The 14570-nt window shown below is 47.9% G+C and overlaps 1 long non-coding RNA gene across 1 annotated transcript in view; it reads left to right on the plus strand.

The window, feature by feature from the left end:
• LOC142047690 (uncharacterized) overlaps positions 1-14570 on the plus strand; it is a 459131-nt gene that overhangs the window by 227785 nt on the left and 216776 nt on the right. The window lies entirely within an intron of this gene.

A 14570-nucleotide genomic window follows, 5' to 3' on the forward strand; every position in this document is an offset into this window, starting at 1 on the left:
CTGTAGCTCCAGTAAATCAAGGGAGCAGGGGCCAAGGGCCACTTCTTTCCTGGCATGGAAGAGCAGAAGGATGCTCTATCTGGACGTGGGTGGTGTCCGCCGTGCCCATGCTGAAGACATCGTGCAGGGCAGCTCACAGGAGGTGAGTCTCCAGCTCTGAGTCCAGGTCAGGTTTCATCGTGCTGGCGAGAGAGAGGAGCCAGTATTAGATCATGCAGTGACAACATAGGCATGAAACTGCAGAGAAAAAGGCACATACGGTGAGAATGGAAATGGAGGCACTGAGCCAGGGAACGACAAAGCCAAGGCCTCACAGACAGTCAATGGCGGAGTTGGAATAATGCCTGTTCCCTGGATCCTACTGCTCCTTCTGTACATAGGGACCAACTCCGTGGTTACTCCAGGGTTCAACTACCCACAGAAAAATAATAGGGAGTGGTCAGCACCCACTAGCCACATTGTTTCTGCAGCCCGAGGGCTGTCCACTGATAAGCTGCTGGGTGGCCCCCAAGGCTGGCCGCTGAACAGCTGTTCGGTGGCTCCAGGGCTGGCCACCAATCAGCTGTTCAGCTAACCCTAGGACTGGCCCTGGATCAGTGAGTGGCTGGCAGGAGGCACTCTGAGGGGGTGGAGTGGGGGCAGGGCCTCGGGGGAGGAGGCTGAACAGGAGTGGGGACTCAGAGTGGAGCACTCACTGGGAAAAATAAAATCAGCACCCGTGCTCCTGAATATGACCCCAGGAGGGAGCCTCTCCCCAAGGACATTGTAACATTACTAGAGTTAAAATAATAGCCCAGCCATGGGCGGCACGTGAATTGCCTGCTGTGGGAGGCTAGCCCCCTGCCCTGCCCATTCTGCCTGTGGCCCCATCCCCAGCTAGAGCCCTGAGCCCCCCTCTGCCCCAGGCTAGCGCCCCCATCCCCAGAGCACCAAGAGGGCGGGCTGCGCGGCCCCAGTCTCCCCAGCCTCAGAGCGCCAGGAGGGAGGGCTGCACGGCCCCTGTCTCTTCAGCCCCTGTGCACGGAGTGTGGGCAGGGCCACACCTGGCTGTTTAGAGAGGCACAGCCTCCCCTGGCCTATAATACCCATTGCCCATCAGCCCAGCCAGGAGAGAGTGAATATTCCTGCCATCTCCATCAGAGGAGCCACTCTTGGGAGGTGGCCTGGGAGTGGGAAAGACAGTGACTCCCAGCCCTAAGTCTGAGCAGTTAGGGGAGCCAGGACAGAGGGTCTTGGTACCTGAGGCTGTGCCCAGTGATCGGGCAGTTGGCAAGGATGGCACAGGGTACAGAGTTACCGGGCAGCTCTTCAGTCAGCTCCTGTGAGCCCCAAAGGAGTGTGTGAGAGTCAGGCCCCACTGACATTTCCTAGCAAGGAGGAGATTACACTATGCCCCACACAGCCACCAGGATCCCCCCACCCCACTGCCTCCCCTCCTCCAATTCCTTCCTGCCCATCAAAAGTGGCCCCTTCCAAGGATTCCCTCCCAGCTTGGTCCCCTTCCCCTTATTCCCTCCTACCTGTCCAAACTGCTTCCCATCCAACACCATCCCAACTACTGAGCTGGGACCAGAGGCAATGCGTGGCGGGGCATGTGGGGTCAAGTGTCCCCCAGATTGTCCTGCTGGAGGGAAGGGAGAGGTTCTCTGTCCTCCCACTGCACCTGCCCCTGGCACACTCAGCCCTGTCCCTGGCATCTGGGCCTGGGCTTGGTGTGGAGGAAACAGGACCAGCTGTTTCTCATGCCAACCGCTAAGGGTCACTGCTCTGGGCAGTGCAGGAGCTGTCTGAAAGAGCCTGGCTGGGGAGGCAGTGCACCACACCAGCCCAAGCCTGGCTGCTGGGGACAGGGCCCAAGGGAGCCGGAGCCCCCTGTCCCCCCAGCACATTTCCAGCTTGCTCGCTGCCTGTCTCCAGCAGCCGGGCCCAGGCAGGGAGTGGGCTGCCACCTCCACGGTCTCTCAGACAGCTGCTGCACTGCACAAGCAGCAACCCAGAGCAGCCAGCATGAGCCGCATGAGAAGCAGCAGCTCCCTCCCCTTCTCCACCCTGCTGCCAAGGAGAGCAGCCAAATGTGCTGGGGGTGGGGGGACAGCAGGAGAAGGACTGAGCCCCCTCACCTCCCTGCAGGTAAGATTGGGTGATAGAACATAGCAGCCCCAGGCTGCGCACAGGGCAGGGGTGGGGGGTCACTGAAAAAAGGAGAGGTGGGCATGTGTCCTCCCCTTTAGATTGTGACCCCACAAGTATGGGGAGGCACGAGTCAACTGTGCCCCAGCCTCAGCTGTCCTTCCAGTCCACAATTCCCCCACTGCCCACTAATAACCAGTCTCAGAATTTCTCCATTATCTTCTCCCCAATCCTCAGCCCCAGCAATCCCTGCCCTGTTCAGCTTCCTCCAGCACCATCCATTCCCCATCCATTGGCCCAAGGGAGGCCCCTGCCCATCCCATGTCTCTCTCCTCCCACCAGCTGCTGGGCACCTTGTCTCACTCACCACAATCCTCTCCATCACAGCTGCTTTGGAGCAGGTGGATTCCAGCATGTCCTGCCCCATCTGCTATGCAGCGAGGAGACACTTTGAGCTAGAAAATTCGATAAGATGCTTCAGTCTGTGCTAAGTAGTCGCTGTTCTTAACAATTTTAAAGTAATAAAATACAAATGCAATAGAGTATTTCAGATAGTAGATTATGTCATAATCTGATATAACTCAATGTGATAGGACACCTGACATTATGCACTGCTGCTCCTACTGACCCTCCCAAATGGATCCTCCCAGCTCACCATTCTCCACCCACCATGAGGTAGGCAGGAGAGGATTGTTTTCCTTATCTGGGAGAGGGAGAAACTCAGGCTGAGAAAGGTGAATCGACTTGTCTTAGTCACACAGCCAGTCAGTGGCAGAGTTAGGAACAGGGCTCAGGAGTTCTGACTTTCAGACTAACCATCACATCTTGAATTTCATACATTGACTGATCAGAACAAAGTGCTCTCAAATGAGCTATGGCCCATAGTAATTATTCAGCATGTATTCTAGAAGACCTAGAACAATACAGAGAATCATGAACTGCTCAGAGACAATTAATGGGGAGAAGCAGCAAGACTAATCCAGTACGTGATCGGTTGTGACTTTTTTGTCTGGTCTGAAAAGAGAACAAAACAATCTGAGATTCCTTCTTGTCAATAGACCTCTGCTTGGCCAATCAGCATTGAGACTCTGAGAGGTGGGAGGCTGAGGGGTCTCACTGGATGTCCCAAAGGATGGCCCAGATCACCACCAAAGGGGAACACAGAGCACTATTCCAGCCCACATCTTTGTGAGGGCCTCCCACAATGAGAGCAACCTCCCTCCCCACCTCACAGCCCTCCTTGGTGAAGGGAGGGAAACAGGGAAAATGGAAAAAAGAAGCAAGAGAGGAAGAGGAAGGAGAGAATGAAAGAGGAAAAGGGAAACAAAGAGGAGAAACTCCAATATCCCTAATGATTCTAAGGGACAAAGTCCTAGGTAGGAAATCAAATTCTGCCACCTTAACCTGGCATTTTTTGTGGGGTGGATCAGACTGAACAGGTTCCAAACCCCTCTACAGTCCTGTATTGTAGACAGGCCCCAACTGTGTCTCAGTTTCCCACTCTGTAAAATGGGGATAATAAAACCTTCATTATCTCTATTTTATAGTTGGGAAAACAGAGGCACACAGAGGTGAAGAGACTTGCTCATGGTCACAAAACCAGGAACAGAAAATGACTGGTCTTCAGATTGCCAGTCCTGGGCCTTAACTCTGATTATACAGGTCTCTCTGCTCTAACTTAAATCACAGCCCAGCTAAAATTTTTCTTCTTCTCCATGTCCCTAAATGCCAGATGGGAACTGATCGGTTAGCATATGTGTCCCTGCCAGCAGGTATATGGGATCTTGGGGAGCAATTACCACACAGGTGGGGTGCCAATTAATTTCTTTATTAAAGGAAAAAGGAAGTGGTGGGAATTGAACAATAAAATACGATGTGATGGGGTGTATACAATAGACAATGATGGGGGGGGGTTCTTATTGAACAATGTAGGGAGTTCTAACAGTGGGGTACAGTAAGTGGGGTTCAGCACAATGGGAAATACAGTAATAGTGCAATAAGCAACTCAACTTTTAATATAGGAACAACTCTAGATACAGTGCTGGAAATGCAAAATGTGCAAAAAGAAGATGAAAAATAAAATGAGTTAGCTTCTATATAAAATGGTTAACCAATCTTAAGATAGAATGTATTTAAGCGCGTTGGTGCCTTATATACAATTGTAAACACAATGGGTATTAATGTAAATACAAAGTTATGATCAGGAATAATGGGTGATAAGTGAAATTATGCAATGTAGAGAAATTAGCTGACTTAATTTGTGAGGCGTGTGATCGGGCAAGAGTGTACCCTAAAAGCTGGGTTTTATAAGAATAGGAGGGTGGGTGGGAGTGAATGATTAGTGGCAACTGATGAGAGGAGAGTGCGGGCTGGAAGCAGCGAGACACTTTGAAGCCCTGCAAGGTCAAGGACAATGGGCTAGAGAGAGGTTTTAAGCACACAGGGGGGGAGATATCAGCGGGGAAACAGACAAAGTTATAACAGGGAGAAACAGCAAAGGGGTTGGGAAGTTCGGTGGCAGCAAGGAGTTGTAACAGAGAGACACGGGAGAGAGACAGCACACGGGGGGGATTTGGAGACGGCGGGAAAAACAGACAAAGTTTATACAGAGGCGAGAAGCAGCAAAACAACCTTATCTATCTTAACCAAAACAACTAGGCAAAACAACAATATCACAATTCTAAGCAAACTATAACAAGGCAGACATATACGGAGCAACAGAACAGCAAACTATAACAAGACAGCGTGAAACTTACAAGCTTATATAATCTATATGGTAGCAACAAAAACAAGGCAGGTGAAACTTACAAGGCTCTAAGTAATCTTAACAAACTATAACTTATTAAACTAAAAAACAAAAAACCTAGTCGCTGCACCCTTATGGCTTATGGGGAGTTACAGAGGGCAATGTGAGTATGTGCCCAGGGATGGTGGCTGGCAGCAGTGGATACAGCTGCAAGCAGAGAGCCCCGAGGCAAAGCCCACAGGAAGCAGAGCTTAGCAGCAGCACAAAACTTATTTTTAGGCAGCAAAGTTGCGCACTTGAGTTTGAGGAGAGGGGTTTTTTTTTTTTAAGACCACAGACCCAGTTTAGCTTGGTCTGTGTGCTGGGAGACAGAGCCTAGCAGCTTAAATAATAAAATAAGTATAGAAGTTTCACGAGGGATTGTCTTACCAGCCCCCCAAGAGTAGCAGCAGAAAGAGAAGCAGCAAGGAACCTCAGAAGTGCTAGGTACGGAATGCCGCTCTCGGAATAATCAGGAGATCCCTCTCAGGCAGCAATTCGTTCTTTGTGGGGGGGAGGGTCAATCGAAACAGGAGTACGCTCAAAAAAAATGAGAGCGGAGAAAAGGACCCCCCAGAACCCCTGGCTGATCAGACCAGGCGCGCAATGCAGGAACCTTTCTGTGATCGTTAGTGTTTTAAAAAATGTCTGTTTTTTAAAGGCAAAACTCAGGCAGTTTCCCGGCCAGTACTTCTGATAGGCTCCCTCTGTCACAGGGGAGAGAGAGGGGCAGGGACAAACTGCTAGGTGAGCACAGAGACATTTGTCTGGGCAGAGTCCTGTGCAGTAGGTGACTCAAAAAGCACATGAGGCCTATGACTCAGTGCCAGGACCTTAAACACAATAGGTCTTGCAGCTCTGGACATTGTCTACCTCACATCGAGCCAGGTTTAACAAGGGTGTGATAACAGGACTAACCTTTGAACAGGGCAGTGGTCCCACTTAGCACAAGTGGCCATCCCTTTGAGAAGGGCAATGGCTCTTGGTAAACAACTTTAAGGGGGCCCTCCCTTTGAGAAGGGCAGTGGCCCTGGTAAACAACTTAACAGCCAGGGAGGGGAGGCCACAGGAGAACAAAAACAAAATGGAGTATGGGGACAGCTGTAAGAGACAAAATGGAATAGGGGGATAGCTGTAACAGACAATATGTAGTTAGTACATATTGTAAGGGACCATTCAAGGTACAGTGGCTACAATTACAGTGCGTGGACTCTGGGACAGGCAGCTGTGTTCCTTCCTTTAGCCAGAGGGGAAGGTTTAACCCCTGCATATGGACTTTACTTGGCCCTTCACAGATTCAAACACTGTTCGTTGGTGCTCCACTGCATAAAATCTCCCAACAAGCCTGTCTGAATGGTCTCTCATCATTGGCAGTGCAATTAAGAGGCTTGGGGAAGCTAAGTCTCCCCAAAATAAAAGAGGCTGGCCATGCAGGGGGCAAATGCTGGATGCGGTGCAGGTCACCTCCCCTTGGAAGGGTGCCGGCCAGTGGCCTTTGTACCCTGGGAGCAGGAGCACCGGAAGCTCCCTAGAATGGGGGGAGGGGGCACCATCACCTGGACTGTGGCTTTGCCCATGCTCGAGTTCTTCACCCAAGGCCCCATCCCCACTGTGCCTCTGCCCCCAAGGCCCTGCCCTCACTCCATCTCTTCCCACCACCACCCACCTCTTCTCCCAAGGCTCTGCCCTCACTCTACCTCAGCCAAGTGGTCATGGTCCCATCACTTTTTTCCTGGCTTAAGGGCGAGCGATGGGGGAGAGGGTAGGGGCAGAGATGAGTGAGCAGTGGGCGGGGCCTCGGGGGAAGAGGCAGAGCAAGGATCAGAAGAGGCGGACCGAGGACCAGGCCTTAGGGGAGAAAGGCAGAGTAGGGGAAGGGTCTCTGGGCAGAGCAGGGGAGCTTCCTGTGCTCCAGTGCACAAAGGCAGCAGGCTGGCACTCCTCCAAACGAAGTTGATCGGCACTGCACTGGGCATTTGCCCCCTGCATTGGCAGCCTTTTTTATTTTGGGGGAATAGCCTCCCCAAGCATCTTATACATGCTGCCCATGGTCTCTCTTACTTTCCCTCCAAGTGGTGCCCGCCCTGGGAGCAGGGGGTGGAGCCCAGGAAGGGGGGGCCCCAGTCTGGGGTCTCTGCATAGGGAGAGGCTCCTGGGAGCAGGAGGAATGTTACTGCTTGAGATTCGCCTCTCCCAGCTGCAGCCAGGGCTCTGGAGTCCCAGGAGCAGCCACCAGGGCTCGGGGATCTGGCAAGGAATTCAGGCTCCCCACAGCATCCCAGAGTCACTGCAGGGTGAGCAATTCACTTCCTGCTGCGTGACCCCAGCGATTGCTCCCAGAACTGCATCCCAGCTGCTCCTGGGTCCTAGTGATCAAGCGATTGCACTGCAGCCCCCTGCCCCAGACCCTGCCTCCTGGGACACCACAAACCCTGAGCAGGGGCAGCTTCTCTCAGCATTAAGGGAGCATCATGCTTAGAAGCCACCGTGTCAATGATGGGCATAAAAGAGATATCCAGATACCAGGCAAGGAGGAAAAGGGGGGTTTCTGTGGAGACTGGGGATTGTTCCAGAGAGTCCTCAATATCAATGGGGACAAGGGGTGATGGCTCCTGATCCTAGTGAGGTAGCCCAGAGATACAGAGAATACGTTTCTTAGTGACACAGAGTTTGTGTGTGAGTCACTCTGGTAACAGACGGGCACAGGGAGCAGTTTGTCAGAGACAGTCACTTGTGTCCATGCCAGGCTCACTGGCTACTAGCCCTGGACCTGAGCTACAGGTTCTGCTCCCCTAACTCAGGACATGGAGCTGTCAGTGCTTGGCCACCAGCACCAGGTTCCTCTGGGTATTCGCAGGGTTGGATTAACCCATCCCTGGGCTCTAGGCAACCCTCCACCATGTCTGCCCCCTGCCAGTTCCCCTCTGCCTGCCTCCTGGCTCCTTTCCCCATGTGGGCACTGACAGCAGCTCCCCATGCTGCGCCTGAATGTTGATGGTGAAAAACCAGCTGGTCTGGTTCCAGGACTGCTGCTCTGCGCACTCTGCATAGGCCCCAGTGTCCCATCCCAATTGTCATGGTAGAGGGAGGGAGCTGAGTGAGTGGCATTGTGCCATGGGGTTGCAATACCAAATTTGGCCTTCTTTCCCTCCCCCCGCCCAATGAAATACGGCACAGGCTTGGAACAAAGCTGAGTGGGCAGTGGGGCAGCCAGATGTGAGACAGGCCAGGGAAAACTTAGACTGAGAAACACCTGAGGGATTTAGGCATCTGGGGGTTTTAACAGCAGAAATTTAGGTGAATAGGATCCTTAGACACCTTCAAAGTTAGGCAGCAGCTGGCGGGGAGAGGGAGGAGGGGTTAGAATATAGATATTCAAGCCTGCCTGTAAAAGCCTATATACTTTAAGAGCTTAGGTGTATTTTTATCACTTAGCTAGTTACAAGTGTATAAAAACAAAGATTCAAAATCACAGTCTGCCTGTGTATGAGCCTTCTCTCACTAGGATTGTCTGAGGCCTTGTTCTTAGGCTAAGGCCTTTGGGTAGCCATAAGTTGGGAAGCGAACGATCACATCCTCACATTCCAGACCAGTCACATTGAAATAAGGTAGTATTAAGCTGTTAGGAGACGATCCTGTCCTCATAATGCCCATCACCACTAGATAAAGAAATAGATCTTATGATGGTTAAAGAAAACTAGTTTAATAGCATCCTGTCTTGCAAGAAATTACTTATCAATGGTTGTGGTTGTGAAACCCTCATTTCTGTATTGTTTTATCTTTATGGCCCCCACTTTTCTATTGTTAATCTGTCTATTTCTCTAATTGTTTCTGTCTGCTGTATAATTAATTTTGCTAGGTGTAAGTTAATTAGCGTAGTGGGATATAATTGGTTAGACAATTATGGTACAATATGTTAGGATTGGTTAGTTAAATTTTAGTAAAATGATTGGTTATGGTATAGCTGAGAATATTATTATATAAACTGGGGTCAAACAGGAAATGGGGGGAAGGGAAATTGGAATGATGTTTGCTAAGGGGGGAACGGGAACAGAAAGTAGGGAATGGGGAACAGAGACACAGGCAAGACTCTGCAGCATCATAGCTGGGAAGGGGAACATGGGGTAAATGCTCTGTGGCACCAGCTGGGAACGGAACACTGGGGAACAGACTCTATCGGCATATAGAGATAAGCCCGACTGGTGTGAATGGCTTCAAAATATGCTTTCTTGGAAACAAATCTCAATAAACTTTGCATTGTCTGTGCTTTAGACTTCTGATCTGCTTTCTGTCTATGTGACAAGAACCGGGGGAGAGGGTGAAGGGAAAGCCCCTAACAGAGGGTTTGAGTATCAGTGCCATTTAAATGTCAGATTCAGGTACCTCGTGAAAGTAGCAGCTGAGCATTTAAATCTTTTTGGGGCTCTAGCCACTGGTGCCTAACCTGCTTTGGAAACCCCACTAGGCCTCTATTTGGTTCATCAGGTGCCTAATACCTTTACAAATCCAACCCTGAGTCATTTGTGAAAAAATGCTTTTGAAAAACTTATGAAAGATCTAATGGGCTTTAAAAATCAGTTTAATATAATCTGGGTCTATAAGCACTAAAATACCTTCATCAGAAAGTATGGGGCTTTGAATGGCATCACTCCATGGCAGCATCTGACAGTCGGTGCTAAATGTCTGAACAGACCCATTGTTAATGATTATTGCTAAAGCCAGTAGCAGATGGACTCAGAAAATGTGTTCAGCACTCTAGGAGCAAGTGCTGTAATTGTGGAGAACAATCTGTGTTTGTCACACACAACTGGAACTCATTTGCAAACTAGATACCACCTAGATTAAGAGAGCTTTAAACTAGGAATTTGGGGGAGACGGTTGGGAGATGTCCAGGTAATCTCCACACCGGAATTCAACACTGAGAGGGAAGAAAACAAAGTAAGAGAGGATGCAGCCATGGGCAGGAGAATGGACATAAGGAGGAAGGGTAGTGTAAATACCACTCTAATTGGTGATACTGGTGGTAGAATGTGTGTGCCTAACTGGGTAAAGAATATCAGTGAAACCAAATGGCAAAAATTAAGATGTTTGTACACTAATGTGAGGAGCCTAGGTAACAAAATGGAGGAACTAGAGCTTCTGGTGCAGGAAGTGAAACCGGATATTATAGGGATAACAGAAACATGGTGGAACAGTAGTCATGACTGGAGTACAGGTATTGAAGGCTATGTGCTGTTTAGGAAAGACAGAAATAAAGACAAAGGTGGAGGAGTAGCATTGTATATCAATGATGAGGTTAACTGTAAAGAAATAAGAAGTGATGGAATGGATAAGACAGAGTCTCTCTGGGCAAAAATCACATTGGGAAAGAAAGCTACTAGAGCCTCCCCTGAGATAGTGCTTGGGGTGTGCTACAGACCTCCGGGATCTGAATTGGATATGGATAGAGACCTCTTTAATGTCTTTAATTAAGTAAATACTAATGGAATTGTGTGATCATGGGAGACTTTAACTTCCCAGATATAGACTGGAGGACAAGTGCTGGTAATAATAATAGGGGTCAGATTTTTCTGGATGTGATAGCGGATGGATTTCTTCACCAACTAGTTGAAGAACCAACAAGAGGAGATGCCATTTTAGATTTGGTTTGGGTGAATAGTGAGGACCTCATAGAAGAAATGGTTGAAGGGGACAACCGTGGTTCGAGTGATCATGAGCTAATTCAGTTCAAACTAGATGAAAGGATAAACAAAAATAGATCTGGGACTAGGGTTTTTTATTTCAAAAGGGTTAACTTTAAAAGAATTAGCGAAATTAGTTAGGAAGTGGATTGGAACTGAAGAACTTGTGGATCTAAAGGCAGAGGAGGCCTGAAATTACTTCAAGTCAAAGTTGCAGAAACTATCAGAAGCCTGCATCCAAGAAAGGGGAAAAAATCATAGGCAGGAGTTGTAGACCAAGCTGGATGAGCAAGCATCTCAGAGAGGTGATTAAGAAAAGCAGAAAGCCTACAAGGAGTGGAAGATGGGAGGGATTAGCAAGGAAAGCTACTTAGTGAAGTCAGAACATGTAGGGATAAAGTGAGAGAGGCTAAGCCATAGAGTTGGACCTTGCAAAGGGAATTAAAACCAACGTAAAAAGTTCTATAGCCATATAAATAAGAGGAAAACAAAGAAAGAAGTGAGACCGCTAAACACTGAGGATGGAATGGAAGTTAAGGATAATCTAGGAATGGCCCAATATCTAAACAAATACTTTGCCTCAGTCTTTAATGACGCAATGAGGAGCTTAGGGATAATGGTAGGATGACAATGGGAATGAGGCTATGGAGGTAGATATTACCACATCCGAGGTAGAAGCCAAACTCAAACAGCTTAATGGGATGAATCGGAGGGCCAGATAATCTTCCTCCAAGAATATTAAAGGAACTGGCATATGAAATTGCAAGTCCATTAGCAAAAATTTTAATGAATCAGTAAATTCAGAGGTTGTACCGTATGACTGGAGAATTGCTAACATAGTTCCTATTTTTAAGAAGGGAAAAAATGCGATCCAAATAACTAGTCAGACCTTGTTAGTTTGACATCTGTATATGTAAGGTCTTTGGAAAAATTTTGAAGAGAGAAGTAGTTAAGGACATCGAGGTCAATGGTAATTGGGGCAAAATACAACATGGTTTCAAAAGGTAGATCGTTGCCAAACCAACCTTGATTCTCTTTCTTTGAGAAGGTAACAGATTTTTAGACAAAGAAGAAAACGCCAGTGGATCTAATTTTACCTCGATTTCCGTTAAGGCATTTGATACAGTTCCACATGGGGAATTATTAGTTAAATTGGAAATAGATGGGATCAATATGAAAATTGAAAGGTGGATAAAGCATGGTTAAAGGGGAGACTAAGCGGGTCAGTACTGAAAGGTGAACTGTCAGGTTGGAGGAGATTACTAGTGGAGTCTCAGGATCGTTTTGGGACCAATCTTTTTTTATCTGACCTTGGCACAAAAAGCCGGAATGGCTAATAAAGTTTGCGGATGACACAAAGCTGGAAGTATTGCTAACACAGAGAAGGACCAGGATATCTACAAAGATCTGGATGACCTTGTAAACTGCGTAGTAATAGTAATAGAATGAAATTAATAGTGAAACTGCAAGGCATGCATTTAGGGAATTAAAACAAGAATTTTAGATAATAATTGGGGACACATCAGTTGGAAGTAAAAAAGGAGGGAGAAGGACCTCGAGTATTGGTTGATCACAGGATGATATGAGCCACAATCTAATGATGTTGCTGTTAAAAAGCTGATGCGGTTTTAGGGATGCATCAGAGTGAGGTATTTCCAGCAAAGACAAGAAGGTGTTAGTAGCTTATAAGAGGCACTCAGTGAGACCTCATCTGGAATACTGTGTGCAGTTCTGGTCTCCCATGTTAAGAGAGATGATTCAAACTGGAACAGGTGATAAAGAAGGCTACTAGGATGATCCGCAGGAATGGAAAACCTATCTTATGAAAGGAGACTCAAAGAGCTGGCTTGTTTAGCCTAACCAAAAAGGTATGAGGGGGGATATGATTGCTCTTACTAAATAATCAGAGGGAATCAAATAACAGGTAGAAAAGAGGAAGTATGTTAAGCTATATATAACTAAATGTGCGACACAAGAACAAATGGATATACACACATGGAACACTATGAAGTTTAATTTGGAAAATTAGACAAAGGTTTCCTAAAACATTTTAGAGGAGTGAAATTCTGGAACAGGCCTTCCAAGGGGAGTTAGTGATGGCAAACAGAACCATATCGGCTTTTGACAAGCTTGATGAAGTTTTGGAAGGGTGGTTATGATGGGGATGCCTAGATTTTGGGCAAATTAATTGGCAAACCTGATTCTTGATTATCAAAGCAGGTATACAGTATGCCCAGTTGTCTGTGATGGGATGTTAGATGGGTTGGGATCTGAGTTACTACAGAGAATTCTTTCCTGGGTGCTGGCTGGTGAGTCTTGCCCACATGCAATCACCATATTTGGGGTCGGGAAGGAATTTTCATCCAGGGCAGATTGGCAGAGGCCCTGGAGGTTTTTCACCTTCCTCTGCAGCATGGGGGTCACTTGCTGGAAGATTCTCTGCAGCTTGAGGTCTTCAAATCACAATTTGAGGACTTCAATAATTCAAACATAGGTTAGGGGTTTGTTACAGGAGTGGGTGAGTGAGACTCTGTGGCCTGCATTGTGCAGGAGGTCAGACTAGATGATCATAATGGTCCCTTCTGATCTTAAAGTCTATGAGTCTATGATTAGGCCTGAATAAAGACTGGGAATGGTTGAGTCATTACAAAACTTAATTTCCCCAATACCAATTTCTCCCTACTGTTATTCACACCTTCTTGTCAACTGTTTGTAATGGGCCACTCTCTTACCACTTCAAAAGTTATTTTTCCTCCTTTGGTATCCTGCTGTTCATTGTTTTATCTCGTTAGACTGACCTAATACTTGGTAAAGCAACCCCTGTCCTTTCATGTATTTATACCTGCTCCTGTATCTTTTACTTCATACATCTGATGAAGTGGGATCTAGCCCACAAAAGCTTATGCCCAAAAAATTTGTTAGTCTCTAAGGTGCCACAAGGACTTCTTGGGTTTTTTTGCTAATACAGACTAACATGGCTACCACTGAAACCTGACAACAGAAGTTGAATACCTGCTTTAGGTGCAGAGCCTCATTCTGCCAGCAATCGGGAGGTGCTGCCCCCTCCCCTCATCATTCCTATTGGGACATCACTTGTAGTGCTTTAGATTTCAGGGTCACTCCTTTATAAAATCATTACGTTGGCTATTCTGCATATTGAGATTGTAAACTCTTTTCCTTGAGAGCTGTCTCTCACGATGGGTATATACAGTACTCAGCACAATATAGACTTTGTCTTCTGTGGAGCTTCTGGCTGCTGCTCTATTACAAATAACCATGGTGTTCACTAAGAGACAAATTATTTTGTAAGCAGAGAAGAATGAATTTGAGGAAAGTTGTGGTATGAGGAACAGGCCGAGTATCAACAGAGAGAGATTCCCAATCCTAGCAATCTATACTTCCAGTCCTGCAAAATCTTAGTCACGTTTAATTGTAATACTGCCAATAGCCCCACTGATTTAAATGGGTCTGAGCTAGAATTAGGCAGGTGCAGGTGGTAAGGTTGAAAGACGTGGGGTCTTGGTCAGAAACACAGCTCAGAGATCAGAATCGCTTTAGCCATATTGGATGCATGGATGCACAGACAGATAGATAATATGGCTAAAGCAATTCTGATATATATAAAAATCAGTGATTCTCAGCTCAGCTGTGTTCCTGGGGTCCTGGGTTCCCAGCTGCCCAGCATAGGGGTGTCCAAGCTGCCCCGCTGCCCAGTGCAGAGGGGTCAGGGTCCAGGTTGGGACTCCTGTCCTGTCCTGTCAAGTGGAAGTCTGGAGTCAGGGCTGCCAGTGGGCTGCAGGTGGTTGGGGGTCCAGGGCTCCTGGCCAGCCCTCCAGGATCGGGATCCAGCACAGCAGCCCAGCACTGCAAGCTCCGAGGACCGGGGCAGCTGGCCCACCCCGTGTGACGGGGGTTGGGGCAGCCATCTGGCCTTACGAGCTCTGGTTCAGTCTAGGGCAGCCATCCCGGCCCCA

This window comes from Chelonoidis abingdonii, chromosome 13, assembly GCF_003597395.2.
Source record: "Chelonoidis abingdonii isolate Lonesome George chromosome 13, CheloAbing_2.0, whole genome shotgun sequence".
In the NCBI taxonomy this organism is placed as follows: Eukaryota; Metazoa; Chordata; order Testudines; family Testudinidae; genus Chelonoidis; species Chelonoidis abingdonii.